We start from the raw sequence: 26,912 nt of genomic DNA on the forward strand, positions 1-26,912 counted from the left end.
TGGCAGTGGAACCTTGAGGGGCTGAATGGCCTACTCCTGTTCTTATTTCTTATTGTCTCATGCCTCAGTAGTGTAACAGTGTAACACTCAAGCAAATGGAGCACAATGTCCCCCTTTGGTCAACGGTCTGTGCTGAATCTATTCACCTCAGCCAATGATACAGCGTAATTGGGAAAGGAATGGGACTGGTATTAGCAGACTCAATAGGCTGTGTAGCCCACTTCTGCTATTCCATCTTATAGTGTGAACACTTCTGTTCCCAGGGCAGAAATGGCTAGCACGAGGGGTCATAGTTTTAAGCTGGTTGGTGGAAAGTATAGAGGGGATGTCAGAGGCAGGTTCTTTACGCAGAGAGTTGTGAGAGCATGGAATGCGTTGCCAGCAGCAGTTGTGGAAGCAAGATCATTGGGGTCATTTAAGAGACTGCTGGACATGTATATGGTCACAGAAATTTGAGGGTGCATACATGAGGATCAATGGTTGGCACAACATTGTGGGCTGAAGGGCCTGTTCTGTGCTGTACTGTTCTATGTTCTATGTTCTATGTTCTAACCAATGTGATGCTGTCAGAAACATGGCAGCCAATTTGTAAGGTCCCTCAGTAAGTGACTGACCAAAGTCATCTGGTTTGAAGGTGTTGGTTGAGGGATGAATATTGGCCAAGATGCCAGGGACAATCTTGCTGCTCATCTTTGAAAAATAAAATGAGACTTTTTTAGGTTCAGCTAAGAGGGCAACCTTGATTTTTCATCTCGTCTGATAAATGGTGTCTCTGACAATGCAGGTCTCTATCTGTGTTGCACTGAAGTATCAACTCTCGGGGTTTCAAATGTTAAAGGTACTTACTGAAACTTTGTGGAGATCAGCTAGAGGTGTATCCTTGCTTAACTCGAAATACATGCCTGGGGGAGGGTGACGGTCCAAGTGGTGTTATCACTGGACTGTTAGAAACCCAGATAATGTCAGGGGTTGGTGGGGGGGGACGTGCCTAGGTTCAAATCCTGCTGCAGCAGATGGTAGAATTTGAAAAAATCTACAATAAAGAGCCTAAGAATATCCATGAATCCATTGTTGATCATTGGGAAAAAGCCATCAGGTTCACTAATGTCTTTTCGGGAAGGAAATCTGCCACCCATAGCTGGACTCCAGACCCACAACAATTTGGTTGACTCTAAACTACCCTCTGGGTAATTAGGAATGAGCAACAAAAGATCCTGAGAATGGATTAAGGTAAAAAAGAAGTGATTGAGCAAGTGCTGGCCCTAATTATCTGTCATCACCTAGCTTTCCGAAGATAACAAAAGGGACCATCAACACAATGCTGCACACTCACATGGGAAGTGGAGCTCCCCACATCTCGATATAGGAAGTGGGACCCTTTGAATAATTGCAGAAGTGATTTCCAGGAATGAGGCTAGATTGAAGAAGTTGGGGCTGTTCTTTTGGTAGGAGAAGATGGCTGAGTGGTAATTTGGTAGAAGTTTCCAAAATCATGAATGGCTTGGTTAGAGTAAAAGCGAAAATCTGTTTCTATATGTCTAAAAGAGAAAAATACAAGATGGCACAGATTTAAAATGATGTGCAAACAAAATACAATGATGTGTAGCAAAAAAATGTTTTCACAGCACAGGTAGCTCGTGTACGTAATACAGTGCTTGGAAATGGGGTGGAAGCAGGTTCAATTGAGGCATTCAAGAGGTACATTGCATGGTTATTGGATAGAAATTGTGTGCAGGCAAATGAGGCAGGGGTTGGCACTTGGTAATCGAACTGGCACAGGCATGATGGGTCGAATGGCCTCCTTCTGCACTATAACAATTCTGTGACTTTGCTCAATCAGATATCAATGAAAAGTCTGGAAAAAAGATGGAAAGAAACAGATGCAAAAGGAGATCACTGCAAAGCTTTGATAGATGAGCAAAGGTTCCTTATTATTAATGATTTTATCACAAAATGATGGTGCAGAAAACATTTCTTTTGTATCATCATTCAAATTTGCTTCATTAGCTGATCAAATCCATTTCATAACACAACTAGATCATGCCATGATCAATTAACAATTGATTTGTGCCAGGCAACTCGACGTTGCATTTCATTCAATTCCAACAGGATACATTCAGTGTAAACAATTACATTTTCAGGTTGTTACCAAGGTTAATAAAAAAACAATATTTCTCGAGATTATTTTGAAATTGAATATATGGAATTAAAACTGAGGATTATATATAAATAAACTTAGCTAATGTGTTTGCAAATTTGATTTATGAATTTGATAACTGTGCTCCCTCTGATCAAATAAGGGCTGAAAGGGATTATGTTTATTAAAGTTTCGACTTTAAACTCAACTTTTTTCTCATTTATACAACTGTGTCCACGCTCCTAGCATCCATTAAGTTTTTGTGACCTTTAAATCAGGAAAGGAAGTGGGGAAATAGATGAAGGGAATCGTCGATCACTATCCTTGAAAGTGATCACTCTGGAAGTCCCTTCCCATCCAACAATCCTATCCTCTCTCCAACAGGAAGTTAAACTGTTTAGGGATTTACTATATTATGTTATTGTCAACACTTCAAGTAGAAGTACTTCATTTGAGATATCCTGAAGTTGTGAAAACCACTGTATAAATGCCAATTTTGTCATTTGTACTATTTATCAGGAATCCATTGCTGACTGCCTTATTTACTGGTGGAAGAGGGAGGACGGAACAGCAGATAAAACATCTTGCATTGACATATCACCCTGAATGACTTGACCCAAAGTGATTGTTGGGAGGGTTAATGGACCGAGATTGGCAATGAGAGAAAGAGAGATGTTAGGACAGGTCACTAAATGCTTGGTAGATTTGAAGAAAATTCTTAAAGATTGAAGGAAGGATGAAGAAAGTTGTGAAGTTTAGGGAGGAAACTCCACAGCTGAGGGCCAAGATGGTTGAGTGCTGCCCACTTATCGAGTGGAAGAATGCATCATGTTGTGTAAAAGAGTGGGACAGTGATGGGAAGTCTCTTGTTGGCGTGAATGGGTTCGCACATAGCCTCTTCTTCCTCCCTTCAGCTCCTGGAGACACTGAACGAAACTCTTTCTACCAAACTTTTGAAAAAGTGTTCTTGGCACTTCTGTCCTTTAGTACCACAGATCAGGTTTCCATTATCCTTGTAACGGAATATCAAAAAGGCAACAAAACCAAAATTGTTTCGGAAGCAGATGTGAACGGATCTATCTACGCACTGTGTTCTGGCCGTTTGCGAGAAAAAAAATTGTTTGGTCCAAATGGCCTGCATGGACCTAAAGGCGAAACTTTCTTTTCCAAAGGTATCCAATGGAGCCAAACAGTTCCCAATGCAAGGTAGTGGATCCAAAATCTGAAAATATCCTTTATCCAAAAACTACTTGGTCTTGAGTTCTTTTGACAAAGGTTCCCAATCTATATTTCCAATCTCATGATGAAATGGCAAAATGCAGGATCCTTGGCCTTGGTGAATTAATATTGTGTGGATCAGCACTTTGTGACAGAAATACTTTCAAGATCCTGACCAATATATTTAATGAGTTGTGACCGAAGGAAAGTAAGCCAGAGTTGGCAAAAGAGCTGCCAGTTCCATTTGGACTTATTCTTGGAGGTGTCACCGGCCATAGCCAACTGCCCTGCTCCAATTCTGCTGCCATTGTTTGTCCAATATCTCTATACTCGGTGTGTGCCAACTTCCGGCAGCAAATTCGCATAAAACATAGAAGCTTGGTTGATTTTTGAATGTCAAGAATGCAACTTTTATTCCCCATCCCAGAACTTTGTCTCATAAATAACCAAAGACTTCAAAGACATTTTGCTGGGAGGGTCTAGGAATGGGCGGCATAATCTAGGAATAAGAGGTTGAACATTTACAACAGAGCTCAGAAGGAATTTCTTCTCTCAGAGGCAAGTGAATCTGTGGAATTCTTTACTGTAGAGAGATGCTGAGGCAGCAGCGCTAACCGCTGAGCCATCATGCCACCCCGAGGCTATAATCAGTGCTTGTTTAAAGACAAGTGTCTTCTTTAATGATCAGAAGTGAGCACTATTACACATAGAGGTTGCCTTGATTCTTCTACAGTTTTGGTACTTGTTTCTTTTGTTTGATATGCACACGTATGTTAAGTTACTCTCCCCATCTATTCTGCACGTCATCTCCTACAACACTTGAGTTTGAAGGTTATTGTATTTCTTTCAAAACCCTAAATTTGTTCCACAGTTATGAAGGTGCCACTCTTTGGATGAGGCTGTAATTTCTTTTATTTTTATTCATTCTCATTTCTATTCATCTCTTCCTTTGCCAGTTGGTGCTGTTAGAGCTCTTTGATATCTGTTGCCACTAGTTACCATTCCGATTTTATTTCATCTGCGTTCAACTTTATTTCATGTACTATGAGGAACTGGCAGAATATGAGTGGACATTGAGAACTCTGTGTACAGAACCTTCCTTCCAGATATCAAAAGCAATATTCCAAAAGCTAAATCCAGATGATTCATCAACCAGACACAATCAGAAAATTAATAGCAACTCAGCATACAAACGCACGGTGAGCAAAACTCCTGTTACAAATGGGGAAAGCAGCTTAGTGGGGTCATGAATGGCAGGAGACTCTTGGGTTGGCATTGGGTTGGTAAATGGAAGTTGGTGAGGGGGATAGGGGCAGAAGTCAGTGACCAGAGTATGGAACAAGGATCTCTCTGAGGGTCTGGGAAGTAGGGCTTGCAGCATAGGCTGAACACTACTCCTCACTGAAAGCCAGATAGAGTTGCCTGCACAAGAAATTTGGGAGCATCGATCTATTCTTACGAATACCAAAGATTGGGTCCTTTATTCACACATTGAATATAGGAGCTGGTATGTCATGTTACAGCTATACAGGAGATTAATGAGGCCACTTTTGGAATACTGCTTTCAATTCTGGTCTTCCTGCTGGAGGAAAGGCATTGTTAAACTTGAAAGGGTTCAGTCAAGATTTACAAGGAGGTTGCTGGGGCTGGAAGGTTTGTGCTATTGGGGGGGAATGAATAGGCTGGGGCTATTTTCCCTGGAGTTTCGGAGGCTGCGGGGTGACCTTACAGGGGTTTTTTAAATCATGAGAGGCATGGGTAGGGTGAATATGGGCAAATGGGATGGATTAATTTCTGGTATCTGGCCAGCATGTACGGCTTTCTCTGCTGTACAAGTCTATGGCTCTATGGCATCCTCTGCCTCTCCCCTCCTCAACCCCTTCCTCACTTACTATTGAATTAAGTTTGTACTGCAGATTTTGACAAGGTAATTAAATGATACTTACCTGGAACCTCACCCATGTTGCTTCTTCACTGGTTCTTGAAATGTAGGTATCGTTGACTGGACCAGCATTTATTTCTCACCCCTGGTTGCCATTGAGAAGGTAGCAGTGAGCTTCCTTTTTGAACCGCTGAAGTCCATTTGATGTCGGTTCAATCAAAGTGGTGTTCAGGCAGGGAATTCCAGGAATTTGAACCAGTAACAGTGAAGGAAGGATGATATATTTCCAATTCAGGATGGTGAGTGCTTGGAGGGGAGGTTGGAGGCAACGGTGTTCCCACATATCTGCTGCCCTTGTCCTTATAGGTGGTGGAAGGCGCAGGTTTGGAAAGACCTTTAGAAAAAGCCTTGGTGAGTTGCTGCAGTGCATCTTGTAGACGATACACACTGCTGCTACCGTGTGCTGAAATCAATGTACTGCAGAAGGGTCTAGACCTGAAACATCAGCCTTCCTGCTCCTCCGATGCTGCCTGGCATGCTGTGTTCATCCAGCTCTACACCTTGTTATATCAGATTCTCCAGCATCTGCAGCTCCTACTGTCTCTGCCACTGCAATGGGCAGCTTTGCCCTGTCCAGGAGCACACCTCTTGACTGTTGTTGGAATTGTACTCACATGGCAAATGGAGAGTATACAATTATACTGTGCTGAATAGTGGACTTCGGAATGTCATGGAATGCGATCGGTGGACCCTAATATTTTAGTTCGCCATTGTGGGTGAGACAGAGTGGGAGGTCAGCTCGGGATGGACTGGGGATGGTGCTGGTGAGGCCGGGGCTATGACAGCAGTGCTGAGGAGTTTATTTAAAATCAAGTTAAGGATCTTCAAGAACCTGAAGTAAAACTGAATATCAGACAGTAATGTAGATATTAGGGAGAGGCAATGGCATACTGGATTTGTAACCTAAACCACAAGGTTAATGTGCTGAGGACATGAATTCAAATCCTATCATAGCAGATGGTGAAATTTGAATTCAATGGAGGAAAAAAAAATCTGGAATTAAAAGCTGGTTGAGTGATGACTGTGAAACTACTGTTGACTGTTATTAACAAGGCATCTGGTTGACTAATGCCCCTTAGGGAAGGAAACCCATCATCTTTACCTAGCCTGGTATGCATGTGACTCCAGACCCAGAGCAATGTGATTGACTCTTGCTTGCCCTCTGGGCTATAAGGCAATAAATGGGCTATGCCCACGTCCTGTGAATGAACTTAAAAACAATCTGGTGAAATTACTGAAGGCTTGGTCAAAGAGGTCGACTTTAAGGAACATTTTGAAGAGATCCGATGGGTTTAGAAGTAGAATTCCAAACCCTAAATTTGAAGGCTTAAGGTGCATTGAGCCAAAGTGGAATAATTAAAAGAATGGATGCATGAGAGGCCAGAATTAGAGCAGCGTAGACATCTCAAGAGATGACGGAGATTGCAGAGACCACAGAGCTGAGAATGCTTAAATCAAGGTGTCACTTGGCAGGGATTTAAGGGGAGTTTGGCCAGCTTACTGTGTGAGACGTGAATTTGTGCTGGTCAAGACATGGGAGCAGAGTGTTGGTCAGATTAGGCTGCTGCTATTTCAAGCTGGCTGGCAAACTAGAATGTGAAATAAAGACACTCGGATCTGGCAGAAGAAAAACAAGCAGATTTGAATAAAGTGTGCTGAATAGCCACAACACTAGAATATGTAAGCAGGATATGGTTGGATAAGGCACTTTGCAAATTTAAAGCTTGATGAACCAGCTGCTGCTGAAATTACCCCATGTGTCACAGTTGAAATTTACACTGCTGATAATTGCAATTGGAGGTTAATTACAAATCCTTTCTCTTCCCATGCTCTCGTGGTGATTATAATTAAGAAAAGCCAACACCGTATTTGTTCAATGATACTGGGAGCTTCTTCCAAACAGAAACACATCACTGGAGTTACTTTTACAACAGTGCTCATTTGCTCTCAATTCTGAGAGGCTAATGTCCTGTGAACTAACTCCTCTCATTCCACCCATGAGAAAAATACCCAAGGGAATATGGTCATTTACTGCCTAGAATTACATCAAATTTTCAGCACAGACACACACATACACCAGTGTTAATGTTCCTCCCAACCTATGTTACTTCACACGATCTATTTCAAAGCATACACAAGTGTTCAATTCCTCCACCACCAATGCTCAGTAGCAGCACTGTGTATTATCTACAAGATGCACTGTAGAAATTCAACCAAGAATCTTAGAAAGCATCTGTCAAACTCACAACCATTTCCATCTAGAAATGGTGTGACACAGTGATTAGCCCTGCTGCGTCATAGCATCAGGGGCGTGGGTTCAATTCCACCATTGGCTGTTTGTCTGCGTGGAGTTTGCACATTCTCCCTGTGTCTTTTCCTTGAGGTGCTCCAGTTTCCTCCCACAGTCTAAAGTTGTGCAGGGTGGGGGATTGGCTATGCTAAGTTGTCCATAATGTTCAGAGATGTGCAGGCTAGGTGGGTTAGCAGTGGGAAATGCAGCGTTACAGGGATAGAGTTGGGGGAGTGGGTAGGGATGGGATGCTTTTCAGAAAATATTTGTGGATGTAATGGGCCAAATGGTCTGGTGTAGGGATTCTACAATTCTAGAAGAGCAAGGGCAGCAGATATCTGGGTTCACCAAGACCTGCAAGATTTTCTCCAAGTCACTCACATTCTTAACTTAGAAATATATTGCCATTCCTTCACCTGTCACTGCATCAGACTCCTGGAATTTCCTCCCTAAAGACATTGTAGGTCTACTTACACTACATGGACTGCAGTGGTTCAAGAAGTCAGCTCACTACCACTTGCTCAATAGCAACAAGGGACAGGCATGAATGCTGGCTACCCAGTGATACCCACGCCTCATGAGTGAATAAATGAAAACTTGTATTCATTGCTCCCTCTTAATTTACCTAGATTTGCCTCCAAGTAAAACTATGCTATTTGCTTGAACCGGTCCTTGTGACAACAGGTTCCACATTTTCAAGAATCACTGCAGAAGTAATTTCTTCTATGCTCCCTATTGGCTTTATTGGTCACTGTTTGCTATTTATAGGCCCTGGAATTTTGGTCTTCGCTCATGTTAAGTTGGGTAGAGGGAGCTAGCTCACAGAACTGAATAAGAATACTGAATGGCCTGGACAGAGTGGATGTTGGGAAGATGTTTCCATTGGTAGGAGAGACTAGGACCTGAGTGCACAGCCTTAGAGAGGATGGAAGACCTTTTAGAATGGAGATAAGGAGAAGTCTCTTCAAACAGAGAGTGGTATATCTATGGGATTCACTGCCACAGAAAGCTGTGGAGACCAGGTCATTAGATCTATTTAAGATGGAGATAGATAGATTCTTGATTGTGAAGGGGATCAGGGGTTACAGGGAGAAAGCAGGAGAATGGGGTTGAGAAGTTTATCAGCCATGATTGAATGGCGGAGCAGATTCAATGAGCTCAATGGCCTAACATCTGCTCCCATGTCTTATGGTCTTATGGGCTCTGATGCCTTGGATGACAAACTGGAACAGTTGGCAGCAACATTGTTTGAGACATCCAAGGGAGCAATGAATGATCATTTGGATAGAGTTGGTCTGCTGAGATATGGAGAAAGGCAGGAGATTGACATTCAGTAATAGAACAAGGCATGATGGGTCGAATGGCATCCTTCTGAGCCCTAACAAGTCAGTGATCTGTTATAATTTTCAGCAACAGTGCAGCCACCAAGCAACAGTGAGTCCTTGCCTGTTGTCTGAGTGTTGTAAACAATCTGTCACAAACTTGAGCTCAATCTCATCGACTGAAACTAGCCTCGGGTGGTTGGCAGGGAAAGTTTAGTACTAGGCATGAGAAGCTGCTGCTCCATGCAGGGTTGGGTGAATGTAGCATTTTACTTCTTCCCCGCAGAGGATGCAATAGTTCACAATGCAGTCTTCTTCACACAGACAAGATCAAAAGTAGGTTGGGTGACTGCTTCGTTGAACATCACCATTCTGCCTGTAGGAATGTCCCTGACTTCCCAGTCACTTGCCATTTGAAGAAACCAGCTTGTTCTTATTTTAACATTTCCATGCTGGGCCTGCTACAGTATTCCAATGTAGCTCAACTCAAGCCTGAAGAACAACACTGCATTTTTCAGTCTCTAGGACTCAAGATTCAGTTCCACAACTTCTGTCATCCATATATTACTGCCCCCTACCTTCATATACATAAAAAAACTCACATCTATCGTTAACACTTATTTTCCATCTCAATGCTCCCTTTTCCTCCATTAGCAACCATTTTGTCCTTTGCTCTGAACACACGCAATCAATTCCAATCCCTGCTCCTCCTTTCCTCAACAGGATTTTGAAAATGCAATATTTTCCAGCTCCTGAGATGCTGCTTGGCCTGCTGTGTTCATCCAGCTCCGCACTTTGTTATCTTGGATTCTCCAGCATCTGCAGTTCCCATTATCTCTGACACAATTTTCCAGCACCTTTCACTTTTGAAATTGAGATCAAGTGCAATTGAAACATTAACACTGTTTCTCTCTCAACAGATACTGCCTGACTCATTGAACATTTTCCGTTTTAATTTTAGAAGGTAGCAATGCTGTTTATAATCCTGAAGGATGTTGATATGTTAATTGAGGAGACATTGTCTCCAGTGGCTGGGGAGTCAGTGACGAGGCTCCAATTTAAGATAATTGGTGAAAAAAATCCAGGGGTGTATTTGGGGAATATTTCTTCATGCAGTGAGCTATTGTTGCCTGAAAGCAAAACGGAAGCAAAATCAATACTAAATTTCAAAAGACAATTGGATAGATATTTGAAAAGAAGACATTTGAAGGACCGTGGCACAGAAGTAGGAGAATAGGAGTGGGCTGAGAGGTCTTTCAAAGGGCTATCACGGCTGGGAGGGGTTGAACGGTCTCCTTTTATGTTAAAAGGCTCCACTGTTCCAGTCATGTTCTTTGGGCTTGACCCCTGAATATGATTTCTCAATATGAAATCAACTTCCTGATGATTGTCGAGGCATTGAACTTTCAATGGAAATTCGCAATAAACAAACCGGGGCTGACTGGAGCTGCTGAAAACACTTTAGCTTCACTTGCAGTGCGACGGAGAAATCTAACAGTTCCTTCTTTGACAGTCATTAGTGAGAACAGCTCTACCTCAGTGTTCCAACACTCTGGAAACTGTCAACCCTTTATTGATTTTTCATGCACTGGTTTAATGCTAAAAAAGGAGATTTACTCTCTATCTCAATGAATCCTTCACACTGCCAATAGCAAAATAATTGTCAGCAATTGATCTAGCAACATTGCCTATTGATACGATTGATCAGAATAGAAGGGAACAGAGCGATCATTGAGTCATACTCGAGTACAATCTCTCATGTCAAGAACCTGGCTTACAATTTGAAAACGGCCAGCAGATATATTCTGTCACAATATTTAAAATCTTCGTATCATCTAAACCTTCAACAGTAGTTCTTGCCATGCAATAAAAACCACAGATTGCATTTATAGAGCTATTTAATATACTGCACGGAAGTGCAATCAAACCAGGTTTTAACACCAAACTATAAATGGAACTTGTGGGCCAGTGACAAAAGCTTGATCAAAGAAATTCTTTCTCAGAACTAAAACTGAAAGAACTGTGGACGCTGTAAATCAGAAACAAAAACAGAAATTTCTGGAAAAGTTCAGCAGGTCTGGCGGCAGAGAGAAATCAGAGTTAACATTTCGGGCCCAGTTCTGAGAAAGGGTCTGTCGACCTATAGAACATTGAATGTAGAACACTACAGCGCAGTACAGGCCCTTCGGCCCTCAATGTTGCACCAACCTGTGAAGCCAATCTGAAACCCATCTAACCCACACTATTCTGTTATCATCCATATGTTTATCCAATAACCATTTAAATGGCCTTAAACTTGGTGAGTTCACTACCATTGCAGGCAGGGCATTCCACACCCTTACTACTCTCTGAGTAAAGAACCTAAGATGCTGCCTGACCTGCTGAGCTTTTCCAGAAAATTCCGATTTTTAGTTTTGGATTCTCAGAACAGTTTTGAAGGAAGAAAGAGAGCTGGAGAGATTTAGAGGCTGAATCCTAGAGCAGCTGGGCAGCTAAACAAGACCATTAGATGTAGGAACAGAGGTAGGCTATTCATCCCATTGAATGTCTGCTCTTTCCTACATTCCCTTCCTTGCTGATTATTCAACTCCCATTAAACAGCTCAGTCAATTCCTTTCTTCAGCCATACAGCTCAGAGAACATTGCATTCCTCCATTTGGACTGCAAGTTCATAGCTCTTTAAAAGTGGAGTCACAGGTAGATAGAATAGTGAAGAAGTGTTTGTTATGCTTACCTTTATTGGTCAGGGCATTCAGTATAGGTGTTGAGAGGTCAACACAGCTGACTGTTAGAGCAGCAAAATTTTTGGTTGTGCTAGAGTCATTGATCTGCACAGCACAGAAACAGACCCTTTGGTCCAACTCATCTATGCTGACCAGATGTCCTGAACAAACCAAGTCCAATTTGCCAACGTTTGGCCCATATCCCACTACACCCATCCTCTTTATATACCCATCCAGATGCCTTTTAAATGTCGTAATTATACCAGCCTCCACCACTTCCTCTTGCAGCTCATTCCATACACACTCCACCCTCTGTATGAAAGTGTTGCCCCTTAGGTCCCTTTTAAATCTTTCCTCTCTCACCTTAAACCTATGCCCTCTAGTTTTGAATTCCCGCACCCCAAGGAAAAGACCTCGTCAGTTTACCCTATCCATGCCCCTCATGATTTTATAAAACTCTATAAGGTCAACCCTCAGCCTCCAATGCTCCAGAGAAAGTAGCCCCAGCCTATAGAGCCTCTCCCTATGACTCAAACACACCAACTTGGCAACATCCTTATAAATCTTTTCTGAACCCTTTCAAGTTTCACAACATCCTTCCAATAGCAGGGAGACCAGAATTGCATGCAGTATTCCAATAGTGGCTTAACGATTGTCCTGTACCACTGCAACATGACCTCTCAACACCTATACTCAATGCCCTGGCCAATAAAGCCTACCAAACACTTCTTCACTATATTCTATCTCCCTGTGACTCCACTTTCAAAGAGCTATGAACTTGCAGTGCAAATAGAGGAATGCAATGTTCTCTGAGCTGTATGGCTGAAGATAGGAATTGATTGAGATGTTTAATGGGAGTTGAATAATCAGCAAGGAAGGCAATGTAGGAAAAAGTGTCACAGGGTCTGCGACATTAAAGTACATGAATGTTGAAAGCTGAGGACACATAAAGGACAATGTCAGGGAACTGAGGTTGAAGCACAGAGAAAGGGCAGGAGGAATTTCCAGTGAAAATTGATTGCCATACTTATCAATGTACCAAAGTAATTCATTGAATACAAGTGCGAAGGTACTGCAAAAATGTAAATTCACTTTCTCCCTGTCTGTGTCAAGCTAATCTTGCTGTCAGAGAGTAAATGCTGTGAGTATCCTGGCTGCAGTGATTTGTACACCTAATTAAAACCAGCTAATGGTAAGTCCCTTTACTCCTTTATATCATCAATGCAACAAACATTGTCGAACAGATGGTGGTTTGGGGCAGTGCAGCCTGTGAAATCACACGTTTCTACAAGCCCCAAACCTGCATGAATCCCATTTTCACCCCACGGGTGTCTCTTTCCTCAGGGTGGAGGATTTCAAGACTGGACGGCATATTTTTAACATGAGAGGAGAAAGATTTAAAAAGGACATGAGGGGCAACTTTTTCACACAGTGTTTTTTAGTGAGTGGAATGAACATCCAGAAGGAATAGTGGATGTTGGTACAATTACAACCTTTAAAAAACACTTGGATAAGTTTGTGAATAATAAATATTTGGAGGGATATGGGTCAAGCGCAGGCAGGTTGGGCTAGTTTAGTTTGGGATTATGGTTGGCATGGACCAAAGGGTTTGTTTCCATGCTGTATGACAGCTTGCAACAAATGAAGGGGTTATTTTAAAGAAAATTGGATAAGTTTCCAAATGATTTGTTGAATAAAGGCACTGCATAGAGTAAGCCATGAAGACAAGAAAGACCAGATTCAAACTAACTGAAATCACTAGTAGTCACAATCAAAAGACTCCAATGACCCTGCATCAAGGGCGGGGGTAAAGAGAATAGCCAGGGATGAGGCTTATAATTTACACGACAACAAAGAGTCCTTGCCTGGCTCATTAATGGTTGAGACTCACATTACAGTTGCAGAGAGACATGGAGGTGTTCACTGGTACATCTGGATGATGCACCAAAAAATGACCAGTCTGCACCGAATGGCATCCTGCTCTGACAGGAAGTGTGCTCCAGCCCTGACTTGTCTGTTCCAGTCCCACGACAAGGATGGGACAATCACCATCCTCAGATTGCTCTGAACCAGCTTGTCTTGGAATTATATGACCTTTCTTGCATTGTAGATGGGTCAATTTCTTGGAACTCCCTTTTCTACTGTTCTGCAAAAAGTACTGTCATGGCAAGTATGGCAGTGGATCAAGCAGAAATCCAGAATCTACCCTCTCTAGGGCAACTAGTAATGGGTAATTATTGCTGGTCTTGTCAATAATGCCCATATCTCAAGAATGAATGAGGAAAGAATCTCTCAGCAAAAGTTTGACGTCATGCAAAATAAAATTGGCAAACAATAGTTTTGCAAGGGAATGATTTTCATGAAATGGACAGAATGTAACAGCATGAATACATTACGTCAGTCCAAGTGTAATCGCAAATTATAGCACTAATTGAATTGCCCTCAATGCAGGAAATAAAACTGGGATGGAAGTTCACAATTTGCAGTTGGTCATTATATTTTACAGCTCTGTGTGGCAGAGAGGAACTGAAGTGGAACAAAAGGTTAAACAGTTTTTAAAACTGCTTAATGCTGCTGTAGAAAGTGTCAAACGAAGAGTTTTTTTTAAGGCAATTCTTCATTGTTCCCATTGCTGTGACCTTCCAGACTCGACAAAACCAAGGAATATAAATCGTCCTGCTTACTCTCAGGACTGAAAAGGGCTAAAACGCTATAGTTCTTCGGCTCAATATTTTTTCAAATCCCATAAAACAGTGTGAATCTATTTTTTTTTTCTAATCCTCTCCCCTTTTCTTTGCCAGCCGAACTCACCAGGGGGAGAATTTGTACGTACAAAGTACCTTTCACATCTTCAGAACGTCTCAAAGGACTTTACAGCCAATTAAGTACAATGAAGTAGTCTCTGCCGTAATGAAGGAAACACAGAAGCCAATTTTGTGTACAACAAGCTCCCACAATTTGCAATGAGGGAAACAACCAGATAAACTGATTTAGCAGCATTATTTGATAAATGACTATTGACCTGGACACCAAACAGAACTTGCCTGTTCTCTCACCAAATAGTGTGATGGGATCATTTAAACCATAAAACCTCAAGATGTGGGAGCAGAAGTATTCCATTAGACCTATCAAGTCTGCTCCAATAATCAAGGAGATTATGACTGACCTGATAATCCTCAACTCCACATTCCTGCCTTTTCCCTTTGATCCCCTAACTGCCCTCGATTCATTTACTCATTAAAAAAATCTATTTATCTCAGCCTTAAATATATTTAATGACCCTGCCTTGAAAGCCCTCTGCAAGAAACAATTTGTACATTTACTACTCTCAGAGCAGCAATTGCTTTCAATGCCACCATGCCATGGTGGTTAGCACTGCTACCTCTCAGCACCAGGGACCCGGGTTTGATTCCAGCCGCGGGCAACTGTATGGGTAGAATTTGCGCATAGTTTTCGCGTCTCAAAGGGCTTCCGTCAGATGCTCTGGTTTCATCCCACAGTCCAAAGATGTGTGAATTAGGTGAATTGGCCATGATAAATTGCCCTGTAGTTTCCAGGGAGGTGCAGATTAGGTGGAATGGCCACGGGAAATGTATGGTTATGGTGTATGTGGGCCTGTGTGAGATGCTTTCTGGAGAGTTAGTGCGGACCTGACTGGCCAAATGGTCTCTTTCTGCACTGCAGGGATTCTATAAAAAGTAATTAGCAACAAGGAAATGTTAGACAAATTGAATAAATGCTTTGCATCAGTGCTCAGAGCAGAGGACTATCATTCTAAAGTTCAGGCGAGGAATAAATACAATAGCTGTCACAAGAAAAAAAAGTGTTAGAGAAACTAATGGGTCTAAAAACTGATATGTTTCATGGATCTGATGGAATGCATCTTTAGTTATTAAATGAAGTAACTATGGATATAAAGAATGCACTTCTAGCAATCTTCCAAGATTTCTTAGATTTTGGTAAACTACTGGAGATTTGGAAAACTGCCAATGTAACACCCACCATTAAAAAGGGACAGAAGCAGCAAGCAGATAATTATAGGATAGTTAGCTTAATGTCTGTCATTGGGAAAACGTAAGTATCTATTTCAAAGGATGTAATAACAGAGCATTTAGAAGTACAAAATACAATTGCATAGGGTCAGCACAGCTTCATTAAAGCAAATCATGACAGACAAATGTAATATATTCTTTGAGGATGTACCAAGCAGGATAGACAAAGGAGAATTAGTAGATGTAATATACATCTGGATTTCCAAAGCATTTGGTACTTACTAAGGATATTTGCTAAGATAAGGGCTCATGGTTTAGTGGGTAGTATATTAACATTGATTATAGGATATAGAACAGCACAGGAAAAGGCCCTTCTGTCCACAATATTGTGCCAAACATGACACCAAATTAAATAATCATTTCTGCGTGTCCTTGGTCCATATTCCTCCTTTCCTTGCATATTTATGCACTTATCTAAAAGTCTCTTAAAAGCTCCCATCATATCTGCCTCCCCACTACCCCGGCAGCATGTTCCAGACTCAGGCCACTCTCTTTCTAAAAAAACATGCACCTCTCATCTCCTTTGAACTTTCCCTCTCTCACCTTAAATACATGTCCCCTCGTTTCAGACATTTTAAATGGGTAAATAAAGATTCTGACTATCAACCCTATCTATGCATCTCATACTTGTATCTAGAGTCCCCTGAGCCTCTGTTGTTCCAGGGAAAACAACTTGAGTTTTTCTAGCCTCTCCTCACAACTCATACATGCCCTCTAATCCAGGCAACATCCTGGGTTCTTTTATTAATTCATGGGATTAGGGCATCCTGCTACGCAGCATTTATTGCCCATCCCTAATTGCCCAGAGGGCAGTTGAGTCAACCACATTGCTGTGGGTCTGGGGTCACATGTAGGCCAGACCAGGTATGGATGGCAGTTTCCTTCCTTCAAAAGCCTTAAGTGAAACAGATGGAATTTCACAACAATTGACAATGGATTCATGGTCATCTTTAGATCCTTAATTCTTTCCACAGGTGGAAGATTGACTAACTAATAGAAGATAGAAAATTGTGACAAAGGGTGTATTTTCAGCATGGTAAACTGTAACAAGTTGAATGTTACAAGTAACAGCGCTAGGGTCACATTTAGTTACAACATATATTAGCGACCTGGATGATTGAAGTGGGAGTGCTATCACCATGTTTGCAGATGGCGCAAAAATAAATAGGAAAGCAAATGGATAGGATAACTGAAAGAGTCAATAAAGGGCTAGAGATAGTTTACATGACAGGGTAAAAACTTGGTAGATGGAATGTAATGTTCGAAAATGTTAGGTTAGACAGGGGGAATGCAGGAGCTGGATACTATTCACATGGAGAAGCTCTGCAGAAGACTGTAGCTCAGAAGGATTTGGCGATCCTCTTCAAAGAACCACAAAGATAGCATCCACTTGGCTAGAGGGCACACTTGGAGTATTGCGTACAGTTCTGGTCACCGCATTATAAGAAGGATGTGGAAGCTATGGAAAGGGTGCAGAGGAGATTTACTAGGATGTTGCCAGGTATGGAGGGAAGGTCTTACGAGGAAAGGCTGAGGGACTTGAGGCTGTTTTCATTAGAGAGAAGAAAGTTGAGAGGTGACTTAATTGAAACATATAAAATAATCAGAGGGTTAGATAGGGTGGACAAGGAGATCCTTTTTCCTAGGATGGTGACGGCGAGCATGATGGGGCATAGCTTTAAATTGAGGGGTGAAAGATATAGGACAGATGTCAGAGGTAGTTTCTTTACTCAGAGAGTAGTAAGGGAATGGAACACTTTGCCTGCAACAGTAGTAGATTCACCAACTTTAGGTACATTTAAGTCGTCATTGGACAAGCATATGGATGTACATGGAATAGTGTAGGTTAGATGGGCTTCAGATTGGTATGACAGGTCGGCACAACATCAAGGGCCAAAGGGCCTGTACTGTGCTGTAATGTTCTATGTTCTATCCAAATCCAGCAGGTAGCAGAAAAGTCAAATGGAATGATGGCCTATATCCCATGCCTTGATGGGATTTTAATACCTTTCTATAGAGCTTTAACCAGAGTGATTTGCCAAATGCTAAGTTTGAGGATTCGGGGTAGATAATTTAGGATGGAGATGAAGAGACATTTCTTCACCCAAAACGTGGTGAGCTTGTTGAATTCATTACCAGAGGAAGTATTTGACACCAAAACATTGAATGTATTCAAGAGAAGGCTAGACATAGCACTTGGGGTGAATGGGATCAAAGGTTATAGGCAGAAAGCAGGATTAGGCTATTGAGTTGGCCCATCAGCCATGATCACAAAGAATGACGGACCAGACTCAAAGGGCTGAATGGCCTTCCCCTGCTCCTATCTTCTATGTTTCAATGTTTCTGTGAATGAACTGACATCAAAAGGGAGCAATGGGGCCAGGGAGGAATTTGAAAACAAGCACCTGAATTTTAAAGCCAACGCATGGTTTAACCAGGAACAAATGTAGATAAAAGATCTATAAAGAGAGCATAGTCAGGGGTTCTGGATGAATGAGATTTAGTTCACAATAGGACCAGACCAGCAGAGTTTATAATGTGAAGGGTGTGGGAGGTTGGTCAGGAATTAAACATCTAAATGTAATAAAGAAATGGATAGCCTTCTAATCAATTCTTGTCACTTAGATGGCTGAGTGGTATTATTGCGAGATGATTAATCGACAGAACCAAGTAATGTTCTGGGGTCAAAAACAGAAAAGCTCTGGTAATATCTGAGGAGAGAAATCAGAGTTAATGTTTCAAGTCTAGCAAGCCTTCCTCAGAACCAATGGTGGCTAGGAAAATGTCACTGTTTATGCAGAAGATAGGGTGGGAGGAGAGGGTTAGGAGTCAACAGTAGATTGGGATAGAGCCCACAGTGAGAGAACAGTTGGACAGGCAAAGGAGGAGATAATGATGAGACTATGAAGGTGAATGGCTTTATAGAGACAGTTAGTGTCAAACAATAGGTGACGTGTAATAGCAGCCTATAAAATGACAAGGCCTGGTGTGTGATTGTGGGGCTAGGACAAGCTGAGACAGAGATATTAGCCAGATGATCGCTTGCCATCTTCCAAAGTCAATTGATGCCTGTGACACGTCTGCAGATATTTCAAATAAAAACCAAAAGAACTGTGGACGCTGTAAATCAGGAACAAAAACAAAGTTGCTGGAAAAGCTCTGCAAGTCTGGCAGCATCTGTGGAGGAGAAAACAGAGTTAACGTTTTGGGTACGGTGGCCCTTCCTCAGAACTGAGAACAGCTTTTCCAGCAATATTGTTTTTGTTGCAGTTATTTCAAACATCCTGTGGTAGGTTTGAGCAGTTTTCCTGAATGCACTGTTGATTTTGCACCTTTTGCAATGCAGGCAATGAGCCCTGGCTCACTCACTGTGTTTGGAGGGTTTGTACTCTAACAAGCTTCCAGAGATTCAATCAAATACCTTCTAGCACCTTTGCAAGATTAGCACAAGCAACTGTAAAATGACGTTTCCTTTCTGGAATTGTCGAGCCACATCTTGCCCCTCATGAACCAGAGAGACTCAGCAGGTCTGACAGCATCAGTGGAGAGGGAAAAAGAGTTAATGTTTCAAATCCAGTGACCCTTCCACAAAACTCAGTCTTGCACCTTAAGTTTTTTTAGACACTTGCTCCAGGGTCAAAAAGAACAAAGAACAAAGAAAATTACATCACAGGAACAGGCCCTTTGGCCCTCCAAGCCTGCGCCGATCCAGATCTTCAGTCGAAACCTGTCATCTATTTTCTAAGGGCCTGTATCCCTTTGCTCCCTGCCCATCCATGTACCTGTCCAGATATATCTTAAAAGACGCTATCATGTCTGCGTCTACCACCTCCGCTGGCAACGCGTTCCAGGCACCCACCACCCTCTGTGTAAAGAACTTTCCACGCATATCTCCCTTAAACTTTCCTCCTCTCACTTTGAACTCATGACCCCTAGTAATTGAGTCCCCCACTCTGGGAAAAAGATTCTTGCTATCCACCCTGTCTATACCCTTCATGATTTTGTAGACCTCAATCAGGACCCCCTCAATCTCCGTCTTTCTAATGTAAATAATCCTAATCTATTCAACCTTTCTTCATAGCTAGCACCCTTCATGCCAGGCAACATCCTGGCGAATCCACTCTGCACCCTCTCCAAAGCGTCCACAAGCTTTTGGTAATGTGACGACCAGAACCGTACATAGTACTCAAAATGTGGCCAAACCAAAGTCTTATACAACTACAACATGACCTGCCAACTCTTGTACTCAATACCCTGCCCAATGAATGAAAGCATGCCATATGCCTTCTTGACCACCCTATTGACCTGTGTTGCCACCTTCAGGGAACAGTGGACCTGAACACCCAGATCTCTCTGTTCATCAATTTCCCCCAGGACTTTACCATTTACTGTATAGTTCCCTCTTGAACTAGATCTTTCAAAATGCATCACCTCGCATTTGCTCAGATTGAACTCCATTTGCCATTTATCTGCCCAACTTTCCAGTCTATCTATATTCTGCTGTAATCTCTGACAGTCCCCTTCACTATCTGCTACTCCACAAATCTTAGTGTCATCTGCAACCCTGCTGATCAGACCACCTACATCTTCCTCCAGATCATTTACATATATCACAAACAACAGTGGTCCCAGCACAGATCCCTGTGGAACACCACTGGTCACAGGTCTCCAATTTGAGAAACTCCCTTCTACTACTACTCTCTGCCTCCTGTTGCCTAGCCATTTTTAAATCCATCTAGCTAGCACACCCTGGACCCCATTGATTTCACTTTCTCCATCAGCCTGCTATGGGGAACTTTATCAAACGCCTTACTGAAGTCCATGTATAGGACATCTTCAACCTTTCCCTCATCAATCAACTTTGTCACGTCCTCAAAGAATTCTATTAAGTTGGTAAGGCATGACCATCCCTGCACAAAACCATGTTGCCTATCACTGATAAGCCCATTTTCTTCCAAATGGGAACAGATCCTATCCCTCAGTATCTTCTCCAGTAGCTTCCCTACCACTGACGTCAGGCTCACCGGTCGATAATTACCTTGTTTATCCTTGCTGCCCTTCTTAATCAAGGGGACAACATTAGCAGGTCTCCAGTCCTCTGGGGCCTCACCCGTGTCTAAGGATGCTACAAAGATATCTGTTAAGGCCCCGGCTATTTCCTCTCTCGCTTCCCTCAAAACCTGGGACAGATCCCATCTGGACCTGGGGACTTGTCCACCTTAATGCCTTCTAGGATACCCAACACTTTCTCTCTCCTAATGCCAACATGACCAAGAGTAAGCAAACATCTATCCCGAACCTCAACATCTCTCATGTCCCTCTCCAAATACCAAAGCAAAGTACTCGTTAAGATTGTCATCTATTTTCTCTGACTCAATGCATAACTTTCCCTTCTTTATCCTTAAGTGGGCCAATCCTTTCTCTAGTTACCCCCTTGTTCTTTATATATCAATAAAAGGCTTTGGGATTTTCCTTAACCATGTTCGCTAACAATATCTCATGTCCCCTCTTAATTCCTCATTTCAGATTCACCCTACATTCCTGGTATTCTTTCAAAGCTTCGTCTGTCTTCAGTCATCTAGACCTTATGTATGCTTCCTTTTTCCTCTTAGCTAGTCTCACAATTTCACCTGCAATCCATGGTTCCCTAATCTTGCTATTTCTATCCGTCATTTTCACAGGAACATGTCTCTCCTGCATGCTAATTAACCTCTCTTTAAAGGCCCCCACAAATCTAATGTGGATTTATGTTCAAACAGTTTCTCCCAATGTACATTCCCCAGATCCTGCCGAATTTTGGTATAGTTGGCCTTCCCCCAGTTTAGAACTCTTCTTTTAGGACCACTTTCATCTTTGTCCATGAATATTGTAAAACTTACGGAATTGTGGTCACTATTTCCAAAGCAGTCCCCTACTGAAACTTCAACCACCTGGCCGGGTTCATTCCCCAACACCAGGTCCAGTATGGCCCCTTCCCGAGTTGGACTACATACATACTGCTCTAGAAAACCCTCCTGGATGATCCTTACAAATTCTGCTCCATCTTGACCCCTAACAGGAAGTGAATCCCAGTCAATGTTGGGAAAATTAAAATCTCCCATCACCACCACCCTGTTTCTCCTACACCTTTCCATTATCTGTTTACATATTTGTACCTCTATCTCACGCTCGCTGTTGGGAGGCCTGTAGTATAGCCCCAGCATTGTTACTGCATCCTTCCTATTTCTGAGTTCTACCCATATCGCCTCACTGCTTGAGTGCTACATAGTGCCCTCCTTCAGTGCAGCTGTGATATCGTCTTTGACCAGTAATGTTACTCCTCCACCCCTTTTAACTCCCTCTCTATCCCGCCTGAAGCAGCAATATCCTGGGATAACTAGTTGACAATCATGCCCTTCCCTAAACCAAGTCTCAGTAATAGCAATAACATCATACTCCCAGGTACCGATCCAAGCCCTAAGCTCATCTACCTTACCTACTACACATCTCGCATTAAAACAAATGCACCTCAGACCACCTGTCCCTTTGTGTTCATCATCTGCTCCCCGACTACTATTCCCTTTAGTCACACTGACTCCATTATCTAATTCCCTACAGGCTTTAGTTACTACCTCCTTTCTGTCCAATGTTTGGTCCCCATCCCTCTGCCACATTACTTTAAACCCTCCCCCACAGCGTTAGCAAAAGCACCCCCAAGAACATTGGTTCCAGTCCGGCCCAGGTGTAGACCATACAAGTTATAATAGTCCCACCTTCCTCAGAACCAGTTCCAATGTCCCAAAAATCTGAACCCCTCCCTCCTGCACCATCTCTCAAGCCACGCATTCATCCGGGCTGTTCTTTCATTTCTGTTCTGACTAGCACGTGGCACTGGTAGCAATCCTGAGATTACTACCTTTGAGGTCCTACTTTTTAACTTGGCTCCTAACTCCCTAAATTCTGCTTTTAGGACCTCATCCCGTTTTCTGCCTATATCATTGGTACCTATATGCACCATGACAACTGGCTGTTCACCCTCCCCCTTCAGAATGTTCTGCAGCCAATCTGAGGCATCCCTGATCCGATCACCTGGGAGGCAACATACCATTTAGGAGTCTCATTTTTGACGACAAAACCGCCTATCTACTCCCCTTACAATTGAATCCCCAATGACCATCACCCTTCCACTCTATTTCCTGCCCTTCTGTACAGCAGAGCCAGCCATAGTGCCATGGACCTGGCTACTGCTGCCTTCCCCTGGTGAGTCATCTCCCCCAGCAGTATCCAAAACAGAATACCTGTTTTGGAGGGAGATGACCACAGGGGACACCTGCACTGCCTTCCTGCTCTTCCTCTGCCTTTTGGCCACCCATTTCCTTTCTCCCTCAGCAATCCTAATCTGCGGTGTGACCAATTTGCTAAACGTGCTATTCACGACACCCTCAGCATCACTTATGCTCCAAAGTGAGTCCATCCGCAGCTCCAGAGCTGTCATGCGGCCTAACACGAGCTGCAGCTGGACACACTTCCTGCTCGTGAAGGAGATCAGGGACATCAGCCATTCCCTGAGCTCCCATATTGAGCAAGAGGAGCACAACACGGGTCGAATTCAAGCTTGAATTTATTTGGCAAAGGAATTGTGACATACAATGTAAGATCGATAAGATGTCGGAGTTTTCTGTAGACACTTGCTCAGCTTTCAGCTTGTCTTTGAAATTTGATTACAAGTGAAATTGATTGGAGTGAGATTTATCACACCTCAGATTAATTTTATGTTCTAAATGAAAAGCTTAACAAGCCGCTGATTACTTAGCATTGTTGCTCCACTTTACATTTCTCTTTAGCTAAAGCCAGTGATTTATATATTGATTCATTTTCCCCTTCGTTTTCTGCTCAGTATTCACCCCTTTCCTGTATAGGCCACTCCGCCTACAACCCACACGCCCTGCCACCCCCACCATCTCCTCTCCACTCCCCAACTACTACACCGCAAACCCCAACCCCCATTTCTTCTCCACTCCCCAACTACTACACCCCAAACCCCAACCCCCATCACGTCCCACAAGCCATTCTCCTGCATTGGAGTACTATTAAACTGTCAAGACAAGCATTCAGTTCCCAAAACAGTGTGAGACGGAGGGATAATTGTTTGTGAATCAATTTTCATAGCTGACACTGGCTAATGTAAGGCAGAGTGTGGCTGCACTATGGGCAGCTGAAGCAATCACTAACAGCTAAAATAAAGTGCAGAACGCAGTCGCACCCCACTCAACACCCACCTCTTTCACCCCTTAGGCCATTCATCCAACACATTCTTCCCCCTTTGTATCACTTTTGAGCTGAGCAACACAGATATCTCTCCCACTCCAGCTCCATGCTGCGTTAATACAGTGACAACGCTCGGGAGTGAGTTGCACTTGCCTGTTGAACGGTATAATTTTAATAAAGTGCAAACTGCAGTCTGCTGCCAAAACTGGAGGAAACCCAGAGTTTTTATTATTAAAGCCTGTGGGTTTCAGTGGAAATGAAACCAGGTTCTTTTTTCCCCTCTCGCTCCCTTTCATTTGCAGGAAATAAATTTATTCTCCAAGGGAAGCGATCAAAGACCCTCCAAGATAATGTCAGAACAAAGGGTCTTCTGAGTTCTAATGGGTGATGAAGTAGGTTGGGAAAAGGTGTCAGTCACAATAGTTGGGCTGACATCTCTGCTCACTGTCTGTTAGCAGATGGGGCCTTAAGATAGACTCACACAGCAGTTGATGAGATTAGCTGAAGTGGCCTCAATAGATGTGCAAATCAATAGCCTGCTCTGCATTTTGAGATGAAAGGGCAAATTGTATGAATGAAGTGTCACAGCTTGGCATTAATTTGTGATTCACACTCAGTGCCCTTACTAGTCATTGGTGTACAGAAGAATGAGTGTGTGGAGGTCAGAGGTCCTGAGCTGAGTTTGTCCCATGGGGACTGATTGGTATGAAACAGAATTTACCATGCTTCGACTATATTCTGGCCACTCCCATTTTGTCATGTCACATTAATGCTCATTATAACTTGGACTGAAGTTTTTGTGCTGCCGTCTCCCTGACGTTTCTCTCTTGTGGGTTGCCATTGTCCACTTTTATCAACGGACATAAATTGTGGGTAGAGTAATGGTCTGGGAATCCCTTCAAGACTTCTCTCCATGAGGACTGAGCTGGTGCCTGTATTTCTGAGGGCACTGAGGGAACAGTATGATCAGACTGGGCATTGCTGGCTCTTCATGTGTGAATGGAAATGTTGTAAAATTGTTGCTTTGTAATAATACTTCCCAGTTGCAAAAATACACCACACTGCAGTAGCTGCAGTAATTCTAACAGAGTCATGGAGTCACACAGCATGGAAACAGACTGGTTGGTCCAACCAGTCCACACCGACCAAACTAAACACAAGTCTCACCTGTGAATCTGTGGAATTCTCCATTCAGTGAAGCAGTTGAGGCTACCTCATTGAATGTTTTTTAAGGCAAAGATAGGTTTTTGAACAGTAAAGGAACTAAGGGTGGATGGGCAGGTAAGCTGAGTCCACAAAAAGATCTGCTGTGGCTCAATGGGCTGGATGGCCCACTCCCACTCCTATTCCTTATGCCCTTATGCTCTTACGTACTTCAGCTTGGTCCATTTCCTGCCAAATTCATTTTCATTTTCTATTGCATTCAAATATCTTCTAAGCATTGTAACTGTACCTGCATCCACCACTTTTGCTGACAGTTCTTTCCACAGGCGAAGCACTTTCTACATAAAAAAAGGTTACCCCCCATGCCCGTTCTAAATCGTTCTCCTCTCATCTTAAAAATATGCTCCGCAGTTATGAACTCCCCCACCCTTGGGGAAAGATGCCTATCATGCATTGTGTACCTGAACCTCTAGTTGTCAGCTGATGAGGGAGATGATTCAACCCACTGGGAAAACAGAGCTATATATCTAAATATATATCATAAAAGCAGCAGCATGGTTTTGATTCCCATTCCAGCTGCGTTATGGAACCTACCTCCTCAAAGTGTGAAAGGCAATGACCAGTCATTAAACTACCAAGAGGATGCTGAGATAACAAAGGTGTGGAGCTGGATGAACACAGCAGGCCAAGCAGCATCAGAGGAGCATGAAGGCTGACGTTTCAGGCCTAGACCCTTCTTCACAAATGGGTTAGGATGATGCATCTGTAGTTAATAAGCCAAGGCCCTCCCTTTGGGTACAACATAGGTGACATAACACTTATCTGAGCAGTACATTGTCACAGCAAAGAATGCCTTACAATTGAGAGTATCTGGGTTAAACTCTATTGACCCCTTTAAGAAACTTGGATAACTATTTTAAATGAAGAAGATACAGGGTGGCAGACAGAGTGTTGGACATCAGGATTCATCTCCGATTGTCAAAGCTATGCTGGTGTAAGTGAGGCTACAGCCTAGTGGTATTAGTGCTAGATTTTTAATCTGGACGTGCAGGTAATGTTTTGGGCACTTGGGTTTGAATCCCACAATGACAGATGGTGGAACTTGAATTCAATAAATGTCTGGAATTAAGAGTCAAATGGAGACATTGTCGATTGTCAGGGGGTATCAAAAAAACAGGCTGATTCACTCATGTCCTTTAGGGAAGGAAGTTACCATCCATACCTAGTCTGGCCTATGAGTGACTGCAGACTCACAGCAATGTGGTTGACTCTGGGCAATTAAGGAGGGGTAATAAATGCTGTCCTAGCTAGAAATGCCCATATTCTGTCAATTAAATTTAAAAAAAAAACCTTCTGTAAACTGTATTGTTTCTGTAGTTCCATTGAGATTCACATCCTATCGAAACCAATTGTACAGCAACATTTGTGGAGAGAAATCAGAGTTATTATTTTGGGTGAGTTAACCCAAAATGTTAACTCTGATTTCGCTACACCAGGTGCTGCCAGACTTCGTGAGCTTTTCCAGCAATTTGTGTTTTGGTTTCTAATTTACAACATCCGCAATCCTTTTGTTTTTTTTTAAACCAATTACAAGTTCGATAAGTAACGGCAAATATCCTCTTAATGATGTTGGCCAAAATGAAGTTTACCCAAGTAACACTTCCATTGAGTTTTTAACTCAGTTGAGTCCCATTAGGAACTGTAAAGTGTCCAGCGTGTTACAGTTCACTCAGTTACTGCAGATCCTCTGAATTATGCATTATCATGCACTTGTACTCATCTGGAGTTACAGATAGTGATGCTCGAAGCTTTGATTT

This window comes from Stegostoma tigrinum, chromosome 8 (assembly GCF_030684315.1).
Source record: "Stegostoma tigrinum isolate sSteTig4 chromosome 8, sSteTig4.hap1, whole genome shotgun sequence".
Taxonomy (NCBI): domain Eukaryota; kingdom Metazoa; phylum Chordata; class Chondrichthyes; order Orectolobiformes; family Stegostomatidae; genus Stegostoma; species Stegostoma tigrinum.